The 18,122-nt window shown below is 39.2% G+C and overlaps 1 protein-coding gene across 10 annotated transcripts in view; it reads right to left on the bottom strand.

Annotated features, from left to right (window-relative positions):
- Samuel (SAM-motif ubiquitously expressed punctatedly localized protein) overlaps nt 1–18,122 on the bottom strand; it is a 151,218-nt gene that overhangs the window by 99,654 nt on the left and 33,442 nt on the right. Inside the window, exons 1-2 of one of the 10 annotated variants that reach the window (XM_067769061.1) lie at nt 3,174–3,189; nt 2,727–2,909 (exon numbers count right to left, since the gene is read on the bottom strand). The exons of 8 other annotated variants lie outside the window; for them this stretch is intronic. The gene's annotated coding sequence lies outside the window, so the exon portion shown is untranslated. Of the gene's footprint in view, nt 1–2,726; nt 2,910–3,173; nt 3,190–18,122 lie in introns of those variants that run through there. One more of the 10 variants, XM_067769055.1, reaches the window with a different exon arrangement.

Below are 18,122 nucleotides of genomic sequence, written 5' to 3'. Positions count from 1 at the left end.
TTGTACGATATGGGTATCAAATTAAAGGTATTAATGAGGGCTTTAAAAGGGAGTTGCCCTTGGTTGTATATGTGAAGGCGTTTTCGAGTTATCGACCAAAATGTGGACCAGGGTGACCCAGAACATCATCTGTCGGGTATCGTTAATTTATTTATATATGTACAGTATTCCTGCCAAAATTCCAAGGGCCCCGCAGAACTTTTTCATTTTATTCTACTTAATATGAAGGCGTCACGCCCATTTTACAAAGTTTTTTCTAAAGCTATATTTTGCGTCAATAAACCAATCCAATTACCATGTTTCATCCCATTTTTCATATTTGGTATAGAATTATGGCATTTTTTCATTTTTCGTAATTTTCGATATCGAAAAAGTGGGCGTGGTCATAGTCGGACTTCGGCCATTTTTTATACCAAGGTAAAGTGAGTTCAGATAAGTACGTGAACTAAGTTTAGTAAAGCTGTGTATAAAAACTGGGCGCGGCTTCAACCGATTTCGCCCATTTGCACAGAAAACAGTTAACGTCATGGAATCTATGCCCCTACCAAATTTCACACGGATTGGTAAATTTTTTTTCGACTTATGGCATTAAAAGTATTCTAAATTAAAAGGGGCGGAGCCACGCCCATATTGAAATTTTCTTGTATTTTTGTTTTATTGCACCATATTATTACGGGAGTTGAATGTTGACATAATTTACTTATTTACTGTAAAGATATTAAATTTTTTGTTAAAATTAGACTTAAAAAAAAATTTTTTTTTTAAAGTGGGCGTGCTCGTCATCCTATTTTGCTAATTTTTATTTAGCCCACATATAGGAATAGGAATAACGCTTTTGCCAAATTTCATCACGATATCTTCAACGACTGCCAAATTACAGCTTGCAAAACTTTCAAATTACCTTCTTTCAAAAGTGGGCGGTGCCACGCCTATTGTCCAAAGTTTTACTAATTTTCTATTCTATATCATAAGGTCAACCCAACTACCAAGTTTCATGGCTTTATCCGTCTTTGGTAATGAATTATCGCACTTTTTCGGTTTTTCTAAATTTTCGATATGGAAAAAGTGGGAGTGGTTATAGTCCGATTTCGTTCATTTTAAATAGCGATCTGAGATGAGGAACCAGGAATCTGCATACCGAATTTCATTAAGATACCTCAAAATTTACTCAAGTTATCGTGTTTACAGACGGACGGATGGACGGACATGGCTAAATAAATTTCTTTTTTCGCCCAGATCATTTTGATATATAAAAGTCTATATCTAACTTGATTAGTTTATGCCGTTACGGATTACCGTTATGCGAACAAAGTTAATATACTCTGCTGAGTATAAAAATAAAATGCTTTATTCGGTCTAAAATATATAACTTTCAAATCACGACACTCTGCTAGGGGCGCTCTATGGGGTAAACTGGAAAACGTTGTTGAAAGCTTAATTTTGCTCTTTTTAGCTGTTTTAACTGTGAAATAAAAACAAAAGAAAATTTTTTATTTCCAAATCAAATTGTTTATAGATTTTGAATGTGTAACAACAACAAAGTGTATGTCATGGTTTTAGGTGCAAATATATGAGTGAAAATTACCCAGATTTTCTTATTAATAATTTGTAACAAGTTAAATGTTCACTCATATAAAATGCACTGAAATCCGATCAATCGCATACATTTTGACGACCTCTAAATAAAATTTCTGTTGTAACCTATGAATATTCTAGTTCCAAATCAATATCTATAGTAGGATTGATTTAAAAGAAAAATAAGTGTTTAGTTTATTTTTTATTATTAAAAAACGGTGAAAAAACCCAAAACGATTTTTTTCAAACCGTTTTTCAATATTAAGTTTTAAATTTTTTTATCAATATCACACTTTTCTCATATCGGCAAAGAATTGGCCTATCAAGCTTAAACCGTTACAGAGAAATATGATTTTGAGCCAGCTTTTTCCCATACGTGTGCCGTACGTATACACATTTGAGCGAAATGTATGCCCGTAGTGACAACGAAAAAAATGTTGCCTTCGACCTGTTTGAATGCATGCATATGGAACCATCAACTTTTTCTATTTTAATTTCTGATGTAAAAGGCTGGAATTAATATTAAATAAGTATAAAGAGATAACATATTTATAATCTGCACTTTTACATAATTTTTTTCGAATTATTTTCACAATATTTCACAAATAAAAACAACATCCAATATTTCAAACTTTAATTAGGTGTTTTTGCATAAAACTGCAGACGGTCAAAATTAGCTAGTGAGAGAGCGATCAGCTGACGCGTTCTTACGGAAAAAATCTAAATTGTTTTGATTTCTACGTTCCGGGCAACGTTCGTACGTGCGTTGAACGTCGGTGAGTTTTCGTTTACATTGCACATTCATAAGATAGGTCGTGTCAGCTGACACGTTTTTTGTACGTACGTTCGTGGGTAACTGCGGCTTAAGCCAATATGAAGCACTTAGTTTGTTATATGTACGAAATTTCAGATGCAGTTTGAACAGCGTTTTATGTTTCAAATGATGCAGGTGTGTATATATTTATCTACATGCACATATATGTATGTACATATATATATGGGTATCGCTCTTTTTAAAATGACTATGCATACGCATTTATAAGAGAAGAGCCAAGCTAACTTAACTTGCTATGTATGTACATGCCTATATATATTCCTACATTAAATACATCGTGACACTCTCATTTGAACTTTAGCACATATGTACATACCTTTATCTACATCCTGTAGTGGGGGTCACGTGCTTTTTTTATTGCTTTGCAAAAAGGAACTGTGAGAAATCAGATACTCCTTTCCGATGTCAAGATGTATTGACACTATCAAGCGTTTAGTTTTTTACAAAGTTGGATACTTTCTTTGTTTGTATTGACCCAAAAAAAGTTAGATTTCACGTGCTGCAATAATATAAAATCATATATGTAAATCATATAAAAAACACACTCCTAATTAATTAAATTCACGCTGCCGGTAGCACAAGCATGATCACCAATGTGTGTGCTCGCTTAATATTTTAACTTGTACTGAACATTTTAATTAGGTACTTAAAAACCCAGCCAACATATGAGAGCAGAGTGATCCACATTCATAATGAGTGCTTGTTTCCGCGTATTCATTCATTTTGCTATCGAAGCGATAAAACAAACATATGGAAAAGTTACCGCACGTCAATTGTGATAAGAAACTCCCAGGCAGGCAAAAACAAATCACAAACACGCTCTTAAAACCGCACTTGCGCTACAACTGTATGATAAAATTCTGAAATGAGTTTTTAATATGCTCCAACAATCTTCAACTTTTGTTCATGTGTTAAGAGAGAGTTGAAAGAGTTAACGTAAGCTCGCTAGCTCAAAACTAGAGAAGCCAACTGTTGATGCAGTTGTAGGTAGGTACTACCAGCGAAAAAATGTTTTTTTTTTTATTCCTTTGATTGCAGCCTTAGATGAATAATAATTTTTCGTTATTCCAGAATAATGAATAAAGAAAATTTATGAGGTGGAGTAAGCTACCTTTTCCGCAGCGTCGACGATGTTGTATCTAACGAATTTTGGGAAATTCCGCTTATTTAAAACCTTCTGCTAACGTTCGAAACGCTAACTGTTGAATTAATCACTCCAATATTCAGTATTGCAAACTGGTCTTTATTTAGATTACTTTGGGAAGAGTACTTCACAATTATACTTCAAAACCAATAGCGTGCTTAAATCAAAACTGACTCGTTATTACTCAGTTTGCGCTGCTTTTATACTCTCGGTTTCCTCGTGCACCCGTTTCTTCTAAAGTCTAGTAATTACGCGAACAGTTGTAGCTCATGCTTGGTTAGTTACCAGCTATATAAGTAAACGTATATTTGTAGTTTATAGCCATATGTGTGTGTATGCGTGAGAACTACTTCGGCTGATGACTACATCTGTGTGTGTGAGATAGTTCTTCGTCGCCTTCTACATAAGTGTTGCTTGCTTTAATGTTTTTGTTTTTTGTTGCATTATTATTTACTAACAGCCTAGTGATGTCAACATTCACCAAAATATGAAAACATTCTTCTCCAAGTAATTATTATTAAAAAATATATTAAAATAAGCGCCATTAAACCAAACATAAATACATTCGTATTATATTTATAATAATAATATATCATCAACGGACCGGTAAAAACTGAATTGAATGAAAAAATCAATGAACACTCTAAATTTCAGAATGTATTGAGCATTTTTTGACCCGTCTCAGTAGAAGTTTTCTAAAATTTTTCTAAAATTCTACCACGAATTTTTATAGATCTATAATGATATTTTTTTAATCTACACCAAATTTGTTTGGGAAGTGACAACCCTGATTTTGCCAGGTGATATTATATTTCTGAATAGTATTTTTACCCGTATAATAAATGCAATAAAAGTGACAGCTTTGTTTCAATTTTTCATCCAAGTGTTAAGTTTGCCCATCAATCAAGAACTCAACGTGTGCTTTTGGATTTAATTAAGTTTTAAAGTTTTTCCTACTTTACCAGTGGAATAAACATAATGGAACGCTAGACAGTTTTGATTAACCTGGTATTTACGACTTCCATGCCAGGCAAAATAGAAAAATTTACAATATCCAAATTAGAAGGGACTGTGAGAAGCCTAAATAATTTAAAAAATTGGTAATATTTATTTCTATAGTAAAAAATCCATAGTTTCTAAGAGCATTTTTATACTCAGTTGAGCAGAGTTCACAGAGTATATTAACTTTGATTGCATAACGGTTGGTTGTACAGATATAAAGGAATCGAGATAGATATAGACTTCCATATATCAAAATCATCAGTATTAAAAAAATTCGATTGAGCCATGCCCGTCCGTCCGTCCGTCAGTCCGTTAACACGATAACTTGATTAAATTTTGAGGTATCTTGATGAAATTTGGTATGTAGATTCCTGGGCACTCATCTCAGATCGCTATTTAAAATGAACGATATCGGACAATAACCACGCAAACTTTTTCGATATCGAAAATTTCGAAAAATCGAAAAAGTGCGATAATTCATTAAGCGATGAAACTTGGTAGGTGAGTTGAGCTTATGACGCAGAATAGAAAACTAGTAAAATTTTGGACAATGGGCGTGGCACCGCCCACTTTTAAATGAAGGTAATTTAGAAGTTTTGCACGCTGTAATTTGGCAGTCGTTGAAGATATCATGATGAAATTTACCAGGAACGTTACTCTTATTACTTTATGTCTGCTTAATAAAAATTAGCAAAATCGGAGAACGACCACGCCCACTTTTTAAAAAAAATTTTTTTTAAATTCAAATTTTAAAAGAAAAGTTAATATCTTTACAGCATATAAGTAAATTATGCCGACATTCAACTCCAGTAATGATATGGTGCAACAAAATACAAAAATAAAAGAAAATTTCAAAATGGGCGTGCCTCCGCCCTTTTTCATTTAATTTGTCTAGGATGCTTTTAATGCCATAAGTCGAACAAATACTAACCAATCCTTGTGAAATTTGGTGGAGGCTTAGCTCCTAGGATGATAACTGTTTTCTGTGAAAAAGGGCAAAAATCGATATATCTTTACTAAACTCAGTCCACGTACTTATCTGAACTTACTTTGTATTGGTGTAAAAAATGGCCGAAATCCGACTATGACCACGCCCACTTTTTCGATATCGAAAATTACGAAAAATGAAAAAAATGCCATAATTATATACCAAATACGAAAAAAGGAATGAAACATGGTAATCGTATTGGTCTATTGACGCAAAATATAACTTTAGAAAAAAACTTGGTAAAATGGGTGTGACACCTACCATATTAAGTAGAAGAAAATGAAAAAGTTTTGCCGGGCGAAATCAAAAGCCCTTGGAATCTTGGAAGGAATACTGTACGTGGTATTACGTATATAAATAAATTAGCGGTACCCGACAGATGATGTTCTGGATCACCCTGGTCCACATTTTGGTAGATATTTCGAAAACGCCTTCACATATACAACTAAGGGCCACTCCCTTTAAAAACCCTCATTAATACCTTTAATTTGATACCCATATCCTACAAACACATTCTAGAGTCACCCCTGGTCCACGTTTATGGCGATATCTCGAAAAGGCATCCACATATAGAACTAAGGCCCACTCCTTTTTAAAATACTCATTAACACCTTTCATTTGATACCCATATGGTAAAAACAAATTCTAGAGTCACCTCTGGTCCACCTTCATGTCGATATCTCGAAAAGGCGTCCACCTATAGAACTAAGGCCCACGCCTTTTTAAAATACTCATTAACACCTTTCATTTGATACCCATATCGTACAAAAAAATTCTAGAGTCACCCCTGGCCACCTTTATGGCGATATCTCGAAAAGGCATCCACCTATAGAACTAAGGCCCACTACCTTACAAAATACTCATTAACACCTTTTATTTGATACCCATATCGTACACAAAAATTCTAGAGTCACCCCTGGCCCACCTTTATTGCGATATCTCGAAAGGGCATCCACCTATAGAACTAACGCCCACTCCCTTTTAAAATACTCATTAACACCTTTCATTTGATACCCATATCGTACAAACAAATTCTAGAGTCACCCGTGGTCTACCTTTATGTCGATATCTCGAAAAGGCGTTCACCTATAGAATTAAGGCCCACGCCCTTTTAAAATACTCCTTAACACCTTTCATTTGATACCCATATCGTACAAACAAATTCTAGAGTCACCCCTGGTCCACCTTTATGGCGATATCTCGAAAAGGCGTCCACCTATAGAACTAAGGCCCACACCCTTTTAAAATACTCATTAGCACCTTTCATTTGATACCCATATTGTACAAACGCATTCTAGAGTCACCCCTGGTCTACCTTTATGGAGATATCTCGAAAAGGCGTCCACCTATAGAACTAAGACCCACTTCCTTTTAAAATACTCATTAACACCTTTCATTTGATACCCATATCGTACACAAGAATTCTAGAGTCACCCCTGGCCCACCTTTATGGCGATATCTCGAAAGGGCATCCACCTATAGAACTAAGGCCCACACCGTTTTAAAATACTCATTGGCACCTTTTATTTGATACCCATATCGTACAAACGCATTCTAGAGTCACCCCTGGTCTACCTTTATGGAGATATCTCGAAAAGGCGTCCACCTATAGAACTAAGGCCCACGCCCTTTTAAAATACTCATTAACACCTTTCATTTGATACCCATATCGTACAAACGCATTCTAGAGTCACCCCTGGTCTACCTTTATGGAGATATCTCGAAAAGGCGTCCACCTATAGAACTAAGGCCCACGCCCTTTTAAAATACTCACTAACACCTTTCATTTGATACCCATATCGTACAAACAAATTGTAGAGTCACCCCTGGTCTACCTTTATGGAGATATCTCGAAAAGGCGTCCACCTATAGAACTAAGACCCACGCCCTTTTAAAATACTCATTAACACCTTTCATTTGATACCCATATCGTACACAAAAATTCTAGAGTCACCCCTGGCCCACCTTTATGGCGATATCTCGAAAGGGCATCCACCTATAGAACTAAGGCCCACGCCCTTTTAAAATACTCATTAACACCTTTCATTTGATACCCATATCGTACACAAAAATTCTAGAGTCACCCCTGGCCCACCTTTATGGCGATATCTCGAACTAAGGCCCACGCCCTTTTAAAATACTCATTAACACCTTTCATTTGATACCGATATCGTACAAACAAATTCTAGAGTCACCCCTGGTCCACCTTTATGGCGATATCTCGAAAAGGCATCCACCTATAGAACTAAGGCCCACGCCCTTTTAAAATACTCATTAACACCTTTCATTTGATACCCGTATCGTACACAAAAATTCTAGAGTCACCCCTGGCCCACCTTTATGGCGATATCTCGAAAGGGCATCCGCCTATAGAACTAAGGCCCACTCCCTTTTAAAATACTCATTAACACCTTTCATTTGATACTTACAACGAAGGACGTCGTGTCATTCATTTACGTCTTGGCAGCCACGCCACTTTTGACGGATTGAAAAATTAAAAAGTACTTGGCGCGATTTATGCACATTTGAGGAGATTCATGCGGAGCTTCTCATCCTTATTGTGCCGTGCTCCTTTTTAGTTTGACAAAATTGTTTGTTGCTGATTTTTGCGGGGTTGAACACAGGACCTTCTGTGTGGTTGTTGTAGCAGTGCTTCGCCCCATCTAATAGGTCTGACCAATCACAAATTGTCATCATTGTCCTCTAACGGGAAACCGAGGAAACTTGCTGTTTCAACAGGGGTGGACCATAATGAGAGAGGTGTTGGTGCCACATTACAATTGAAGAGATGGTTGATGCAAGTAGAGCATACATTTTGTATGACGGGGTTGATTCTCGATAGGTAAGAAATTATCCTGTTACAGTATCCAGATCGAAGTTGGGCTAGAGTGACTCGCGTTTCCATAGGGAGTGTGCGTTCCTCTTTAGGGTATTGCTCTTTGAGTACTGGATTCACCGGGCAATTCCTGACATAGAGGTCCAACGCCTCTTTATGGAGTTCACCAAGGAACTGCTTATGTTTTGTGTCTTCATACGGCTGTGTTCTCAGGTGCCGTATTTCCTCATAGTGCTTTCAGAAGTGACTCCTTAAGCCCCTGGGCGGTGTTGGCTCATCAATCAGATGTCTGTTGGGATGCCCAGGTTTCTGGGTATCAGAAACTGTTTGGTTAGCATTTCATTTCTTTCCCTTATTGGGAGTATTCTCGCCTCATTATATAGATGGTGTTCTGGGGACATAAGGAGACAACCCGTGGCGGTTATGAGGGCAGTATTTTGGCAGGCCTGTAGCGTCTTCCAGTGGGTAATATTTAGGCTTGGCGACCATATCGGGGACGCGTAGCATGCAATCGGCTGGCCAATTGCTTTGTAAGTGGTAATGAGCGTTTCTTTATCTTTTCCCAAGTACTGCCAGCATGATATTTGAGGATATTATTACGGCTCTGGATTTTCGGTACAATTGCGGCTGCATGCTCACCAAAATGTAGATCCTGATCGAACGTCACACCCAAGATTTTGGGGTGTAACAAGTCGGTAGCGTAGTGCCATTGACCTGGACGTTCAAAATTGTCGACATCTGGGAGCAAAAATATTAAAATGATATTGTAATTAATATAATGGTCATAATGGAAATTGGAAATTGGAATTTACCATTTATTCTTGATATGGACAAGACTTGTTGTTAAAACTGGAAAAAGTTTTTAAGTTTTGAGTTTGAAATAATAAAATGATAAATTTCAGCTTTGTTTCATACTCACACTTTCAGAAGTGTTTGCAAGGTTTTGATTTAAAACCAAATTTGATTTGGCCACGTAGTACGAACACTTTTTAACTTTTGGCTTAAATTTTTAACGGTGATACCTATGTACATACATAGATCCCACATTAAAAAAAGCTTATGTCCAAATGTGACCCCTACCACTGTGCCATTTAAACTCATGAACAGGAAACTACAATGTATTTTCTACAAAGAACAAATTTTCGCATAAAAATTAAACACCCTAATGACTTCATGACCATTTGCATTTTTTTTAGCGCCAGTCAAGCCAAACTAACGTTATAGGAGTCCGACTTACACATCATATTTCCAGTCAGGTATATGGCATTGAGAAGGCAAGCATTCAGGAGAACTGGGATGAGAGTGCTGCGCAAGTGGTGTCAAGAATTATAAGCAGTAAGCAGTATAACCTAAATTGTTCTCACTATGGGCGCGCAAACAACAACAACAACGGTCAACAACACCTATGCTTTGACTACAAAACACTCACGAACCAGGCAAATTAAAACATCACACTATGCATGCAAGAAGTGTGCGTATGTATATGTATACACATTATATTGGACTAAAGACACAAAGGCTTAGGTAATTTGTGAAATTGGGCAACTCCCGATACGTAAGCCCTATTAGTAATACTTTTCAAAAATTTTTTGACGATTGCTCAAAAGGTTTTTTTAAAGCCCGATGTAAGTTTTTTCAATTTTATTTTTGAAATTTCGTATAAAGGTTTTTAAAATAAAAGTTTATTTTTGATCAGTCTAATGTACATCTGCAAGTAATAAGATACATCGAAGTAGCCGTTATCTGAGCGAAGCGGCACCTACTCTTAAATTAATTTACATAGCCATTTAAATACACTTCTACTCTTCCGCCAGCGCAGTTCATACTTTTTGTTGCGGGTGCTGATGATTTTTTCGCTTTTGTGTCTCTTCTGTTAACTGCTGGGTTCTCTGCGGTGTAGATGATACTGTGAAGCGGGCAAAAGTGACATGTTCAGCCTCAATGCCCTCAAGAACCATTGGCCCAGGCAACAATAATACCAACGACAATGCGACAGTAAAAATAAAATAAGAAATAAAGCAGTAAACTTGGCATGCATTGGAAACACTTTGAGGTTGATTGGAGTGGATAAATGAGTCAAGAGGGGTTGGAATGTGGAAGTGACCGAGGTTGAGCACGCTGACACGGTTGTACCGACCGTAGCCCGTATTGGCATTAAGTGCATGTGAGTGTTATAAGCTCGCTACAGCAATTATACGTTAATACAATATTCTTCCTATACGTATGTATGTATATATATATTTATATTAGGCGGGGGCGGTCTGCAATGTATGCGGCGCCGTTTATATTATGATTTCTAACCGCAGACACAGTGCGCGGACTTTTAAAAAGAGAATGTTGGTAGACGAAAAATGAAAATACTTAGTGGTAGAAGTTGGTAGATTTTTTTTCCAAGAAAACAATAGCTACAGTTTATATTTGTACAAAACAATTCATAATTTATTGTAAAACAAATAAAGCACATTTCACGGAAATGACACTTTTAAGAAAACATGTAAACAAAACAAAACAAGTAAGAAAGGCTAAGTTCGGGTGTAACCGAACATTACATACTCAGCTGAGAGCTTTGGAGACAAAATAAGGGAAAATCACCAATTAGCAAAATGAACCTTGGGTAACCGTGGAATGTGTTTGTATGACATGGGTTTCAAATGGAAGGTATTAAAGAGAATTTTAAAAGGGAGTGGGCCATAGTTCTATAGGTGGACGTCATTTCAGGATATCGCCATAAAGGTGGACCAGGTGTGACTAGAATGCGTTTATACGATATGGGTATCAAACGAAAGGTGTTAATGATTATTTAAAACGTAGTGGGACTTAGTTCCATACGTGGACGCCTTTTCGAGATATCGCCATAAAGGTGGACCAGGGGTGACTTTAGAATGTGTTTGTACGATATGGGTATAAAATGAAAGGTGTTAATGAGTATTTTAAAAGAGAGTGGGCCTTAGTTCTATAGGTGGACGCCTTTTCGGGATATCGCCATAAAGGTGGACCAGGGGTGACTCTAGAATGTGTTTGTATGACATGGGTATCAAATGAAAGGTGTTAATGAGTATTTTAGAAGGGAGGAGGCCTTAGTTCTATAGGTGGACTCCTTTTCGAGATATCGCCATAAAGGTGAACCAGGGGTGACTCTAGAATGTGTTTGTACGATATGGGTATCAAATTAAAGGTATTAATGGGGGTTTTAAAAGGGAGTGGCCTCTAGTCGTATATGTGAAGGCGTTTTCGAGATATCGACCAAAATGTGGACCAGGGGACATGGCTCAATCAAATTTTTTTTCGATACTGATGATTTTGATATATGGAAGTCTATATCTATCTCGATTCCTTTATACTTGTACAACCAACCTTTATCCAATTAATATACTCTGTTTCAGCGAGAATGGACAGATGTCAACCGAAAGGGGGAAATCCGTAGAAGGGGAGCTGATTAGTATCATGACCAAAGTGGTGCATTATGAACCAGAGAGTTGTTCCAGACCTTCAAAATCAGGAAGGCGCAATTTTGAAGAGCCCTGAACCCCACGATACCAAAGGCCAAGGTTTGGTTACCCCGAGTGATGAAAGCGGAGGACATACTTAACGTGCTGCAGCGGTAGAAGCCGCATACAATACGGGATTGGAAGGTACTTCATGTATCCAGACCCGTGAAGGGAGGCCAGTACTACATCCTCCATATTAATATGGAATCGGAGGACCTGTTGCACTCACAGCTCGAGTAATGTCCTGGAGGTTCAGGTAGCATTTTCATGCGCCTTAAAAAGAGGAGTCCTCAGGATAATAACCCCAGCTAACATCAGGACCTCGAGCGCCTGAAATTAGCGGAAAATGACGCGGGCAAAGGGGCAGTGACAGAGGTGTACAAGCAAGTCAATGATGCTGAGAACCTTAAGGAAAACGACAATATGCTAAAAGCAGGAGAGGTAGGAAAGGACCTCGAGGACCTGGAAGTAGCAGAAAAAGACAAGAGTACAGGCGTAGAGGCGTAGATGTTGCAAAGGGACAAATAGCTTATTGATGCTGCGAGTCTAACAGAGACGAGCATGGGTAAGTGAAACAGCGACAAAAATCCATTGCGTAAGCGCAGTGGCGGACAATTTGGAGAGAGGAAAACAGCTCAATGGCGCTGTGAATTTACAGTTAAACCTCCAACACAGTAAAGAAGCATCGAGCGAGCTCCTCTTTACTGTCCAGGAGGGTTCGTTTTATGTGGCGCTGATACGGACCCATGGCTCTCATCGATCGTGGATTCAGCATTTATTACGTAAAGACGGAAGGCAGGGTTAGAGCTGCAGTTATGGTCAGGAAACACCTATACTCGTGTATACTATCTAACTTCAGCACCGAAGAGCAAGCGGTAGTTGCAATAGAGGGGAAGAAAGAACCGCCCCTAATCTTGGCGTCCTGGTACATGGCGCATAACGTGGACGCCCCACCAGAGGAGTTCAAAAAGCTGGTGGATCAAGAAGAGCGCAGAGGACGGCTTGTGATAGGATGCGAATACGCATCACAGCATATGGGAAGGGGACGATATTAATGATAGAGGTGAGTCCCTTTTCTGCTATATAGCACAGAGTAGTCTAAAGGTGGCCAACAGGGGTTGCGTGCGTACATATGTTGGGCCAACGTCAAGGAATGTAACTAACAGAACAGGATATATCGGGGTATGGGTGGAGGGTCCTTGACTTCTTATCAAAGGTGCTGACAACTGCGTACAACAAATCTTGTCCTCTGAGAAGATTAGGGGAGAAAGCAAAGCCACCATGGTGAAGTGAGGAGCTGAGTATTCTTAGAGGGCAGGTGAAAGAGATGTTTAAGCTGGGACTAATACAGAGATATTTTGAGGTTCTATAGACCTGAAATACATAGGTCAAAGCGCGTTTCGTGGAAGAAATTCTGTGCCGATATAGAATGCTCCACCGAAACGGCGAGAGTGAGGAAATTCCCTGACTGAGGGATATGCAATCCAGGGACGGATAAAAAAGGACGACGGGAAATGGTGACACAGTAGTGAAGAATCCCTTAAGGCACTAAGTAGTGCCAGCAGGAGATGATGCGGAAGAGTTATGTTATTTCTACAATCTTAATACGGAGCGCGTAAAACGGTTTTATTGAAAACAATACTTACATTAATAATAATACCAAAAGCTAGAAAATAATTAGGTATGTTCTAGATACTAGTCATCGCACTCCTCATCAATCTGGGGCCTTGATCAGAAAAATAAATAAAAGCGTTGGGCGCGTGGAAGCAGTGATTTTTACCATGATGCACAATGCAGTTTTCGATTTTCAACAAATTATACATCAATGTGTGCGTCTGTGTACATGTACATAATATATTTGTGTGTGTATTGTTTACTGCAAAGCACTGTTGCCATTGACCAGTTTGCATGCATGCTTATGCTAACATCAACTTTTGGAACTACAATTTTTCATGATGCAAATGGCAGAAACAAATACTTAATAAGAATTTCTGGTTCAATTTTATGTAATAATTTTAGGATATTTCAACAAAATTTTAAACAATCATTAGGCCTTTTTGTATAATAACTGCAATTGGTCCACACATAGCACGCAAAATATTAATAGGCAACTCTGTCTTGTGAGAGACCGATCAGCTGACACGTTCTTACGGAAAAAATCAAAATTATTTTGATTGCTACGTTCCGGGCTACGTACGTACGTGCGTTGAACGTCGGTGAGTTTTCGTTTACATTGCACACTCATAAGTTAGGTCGTGTCAGCTGACACGTTTTTTCTACGTACGTTCGTGGGTAAATGCCGCTTAACTCTCCTTTGCGCGCCTAGCCTAGAGAGTTAAAAACAAGCATACATACAAGTTAAGCGGCAGTTACTCACGAACGTACGTACCAAAAACGTGTCAGCTGGCACGACCTATCTTATGAGTGTGCAATGTAAACGAAAACTCAACGAAGGTCAACGCACGTACGTACGTAGCCCGCAACGTAGCAATCAAAACAATTTTGATTTTTTCCGTAAGAACGTGTCAGCTGATCGGTCTCTCACAAGACAGAGTTGCCTATTAACCATTTTGTGTGCTATGTTTGGACCAATTGCAGTTATTATATAAAAAGGCCTAATGATTGTTTAAAATTTTGTTGAATTATCCTAAAATTATTATATAAAATTGGAGGTTACAAATAAATGAACTAGAAATTCTTATTCAGTATTTGTTTCTGCCATTTGCACAATGAAAAATTTTAATTCCAAAAGTTGATGTTTGCATAAGTATGCATGCAAACTGGTCAATGGCAACAGTGCTTTGCTGTAAACAATACACACACGAATATGTTATGTACATGTACACAGACGCACACATTGATGCCTACGGGCTTGAGGGTTCAGTCAAACGTATCTCGTATGACAAACGTCCGTACGTACGGCACACGTCGGTGGGTAACTACCGCTTTAAGCTAATATAAGCGTGTTAATAACACAACATTTGTTTGCGTATGTAACTGAAAGCCTGCTTTATTATTCACGTATGTACATACAATGGAGGTCACCTGGACAAAGTTCAAGAAGTCTGACTTATCGGCATACACACTCTCAAGTTTTCAAGGCTACTTTTTATTTGTGTATATGTAGATAGATAGTGTGGAGCGAGATAACTAAGAGAATTTCGATTTGGGTCGCCAACATGAGGTAAACCTTTAAACCACCGTACTTAAATATTTCAGCAAAAAAATCGTCGGAGTTTTTGTTTTTAAATCGTTATAGCCTGGATCATTATAGCACTGGAACATTGACCCCATGGTGCTGGCGGAGTGTTATTGAAAGTTTTGGAGAGAGTTATCGATGTTGATGGTCCTTTGCCGGATATAGATCCGGTACGTTTCGGCAACAAGCACCATTAAGGTACTAGCCGACCATCTTGGGAACGATTTAATATGTCCAAATTGAATATTCTAGACCATCCCTCCTTCATCCCCCAGTTCCATCAGGAAATTGGGTCGCCAGAGCTTCGGCAGCTAAACAGACAGCATTCGCCACGGGGAGGTGAAGTTAACGATTAAAATCTATAAATTGCGCTGGCAACCCCTTGAAAGGTTGCGCTACACAACTCCTTGAATCAATTGCGGATTTTAGTCACCCTTTAGGACAGGCATACCTCCCGCGGGTATATTCTAGGTCCCTTCGCCCGCTGGAGGTACATTAACCTCATAATCTTTAATAGTATACTGCTGCTGTTCCGCAGTGGTTTGGAAAACATTCCGAGTGTATTTCTACCATGAACAGCTTCTCAGTGAAAATTCATCTGCCTTGCAACTGCCGTTCGCTGTCGGCATAAAACATGTAGGTCCTGGTCGTCGACTTTGTAGGAAAAATTAAGAACGACTACGAAGCAAATTGAAAAAGAAGCTCGGCCTAAACCTCCTCGGAGGTAAATCGCGACTATTACTTTTTTTATAATCTTGGACATCCAGTATGCCGTTTTCGTTTTACGGGAGTTTACTCTTGGTCTAAATAACCAAAGGTTCTCGACTCCAGTTACACGAAAATTAACATAAAATACTTTTCTTAAACGGTGTAACGGTGTCGCCTCTCGGCAGTTGAATCCCTTTCTGCCATGAAAACTTTCGGACAAAAAAAAAATGTTTATCTAATGCACAGTCCAAGAAACACTTTTGATCAATATTTGACCCCAATCAATGTGTATTTGAACGAGAGCTGTAACCGAAGCGACTTTACCGGAACTTACAAATCGGAGTTTAGAAATTTGATTTTTCGAAATCGGAACCGAAACCGAAAGATAAAGAAAGGTATAAGAGACGCATATCTAGGCCCGAAGATTATGAATAAAATATAATTCTGATAGGATTTACTTTAGATTTATGTAAACTTGAGTGCCAAACTCACACTTTGATCACGGAGCGGGTAGTGGCGGGCTTGGTGACCGATACCAAGATCGAATGGGCAGTCAAAACGTTTTCTAAGTTTAAATCGCCGGGCCCAGACGGTATATTCCCGGCCATGCTACAAGTTTCAAGTATGGCGGTCGTGGAATAGCTTAACATAATATTCGATGGGTGTATAAGGCTGAATCATGTACCGCACTCTTGGAGAACTGCTCGTGTAGCTTTCCTACCAAAGGCGGGGAAGATCGGTCACCAAAGACTATAGACCTATTAGCTTAACATCGTTTCTGCTCAAAACCTGATCGATGTGTACATAAAGTCCAACGTGGATGAAAAGCTGCTCTCCACAGCACAGCATGCGTGGGTCGGCTGCATGTTAAATTGCAGAAAGATTACATCACAATGGGGATTGTCCGAGGCCACGAAATCAGTGGACAGGGGCACGCCGCAGGGAGGGGTGCTATCACCTCTGCTGTGGACGCTGGTCATCAACCAACTGCTCAGGCGATTCGATGAGGGGCCCGTAAAACTTACGGCTTACGCAGATGACGTTGCAATTGTCATAAGTGGAAAGTGCCTTCCAACGATTAGTTCTTTGATGAATCGGGCGCTTCGGGGTATTCATACCTGGGCATCTAATGTTGGGTTGAAAGTCAATGCGGAGAAGACGGATATGGTCTTGTTTACAAAGAGGTACAAGGTCCCAAATTGGACCAGGCCTAAGTTAGGAGGGGTGACCTTACAGGAGAAACCTTGCACAAAATATCTAGGAATCATCCTAGACAGTAAGCTGTCATGGAAGCTCAACGTGGGGGAGAGGGTCAAAAAGGCCTCAACGGCACTCTATGCATGTAAAAGAATGCTGAGGCGTATGTGGGGCTTATCGCCCTCTCTTTCTCATTGGGTCTTTGCAGCGATTTTAAGCCTTATTCTATACTATGGAGTTCTTGTTTGGTGGAAAGCCACACAAAAAACAACATACCTCAAAAAATTAGAGAGGGTATGCAGAATATCGATGCTTAGCATTACGGGAGGCCTGAAAACAATCCCGATAGCTGCACTGTATGCAATTCTGCACATTCCACCTGTAGACCTTGTAGCAAAGAACATAGCGTTAACAACCGCAACCAGGCTCGGTGACTCGGGGCAGCTTGAGCGCCGACCATATGGCCATAGTAGTATAGTGTCATCAATCATAAGACGAACAGACTACCTGATTCTCTATCTGCGCTTCGCGGGAGATCTTAAGGCCACAATAGAGGTGGACGGTTGGCGCAAGGGTGCGCAAATGGCGGACGAAGCGATACATGTGTACACAGATGGTTCCAAAGTAGTGGAGTAGGGTCTGCGGTATACTGTGCTGATCCGGAAATAAGCAGATCCTACAGGCCGCCGGATTACTGTAGCGTGTTCCAAGCGGAAATATTATACATCTATATTGGGTCCCAGGGCATACGGGAATAGATGGGAATGAAAAAGCGGACGAACCAGCTAAAAAGGGCGCATTCCTTGTAGCTTGCTCCGTAGACGTCCCAATTAGACTGGGCGAGATTAAGAGAAGGCGAGAGGTTCACATGATCGACCAAGCGCGAAAGGCGTGGGTTGAAGCGCGGGGCTGTAAAGTGTCGAAGATTATGTGTAGATCTTACAACCTTAGAATAACAAGGTTGCTTCTATCATTAAAAAGAGAGGACTGTAGACTTATGATGGGTATTCTGACTGGACACTGCCTTCTGGCGTCACATGCCTTTAAATTAGAATTGGTCAGTGATAGCAGATGTAGGAAGTGCGGGTTTGAGGAGGAAACATGTGAGCACTCTGTGCTCGTGCCCTGCACTTTCCAGGCTAAGACTCCA

The sequence above is a fragment of the Eurosta solidaginis genome, chromosome 2 (genome assembly GCF_040869045.1).
Source record: "Eurosta solidaginis isolate ZX-2024a chromosome 2, ASM4086904v1, whole genome shotgun sequence".
NCBI lineage: Eukaryota > Metazoa > Arthropoda > Insecta > Diptera > Tephritidae > Eurosta > Eurosta solidaginis.
The sequence above is the reverse complement of the archived record's forward strand: the minus strand, read 5'-3'. Positions and strand labels throughout refer to the sequence as shown.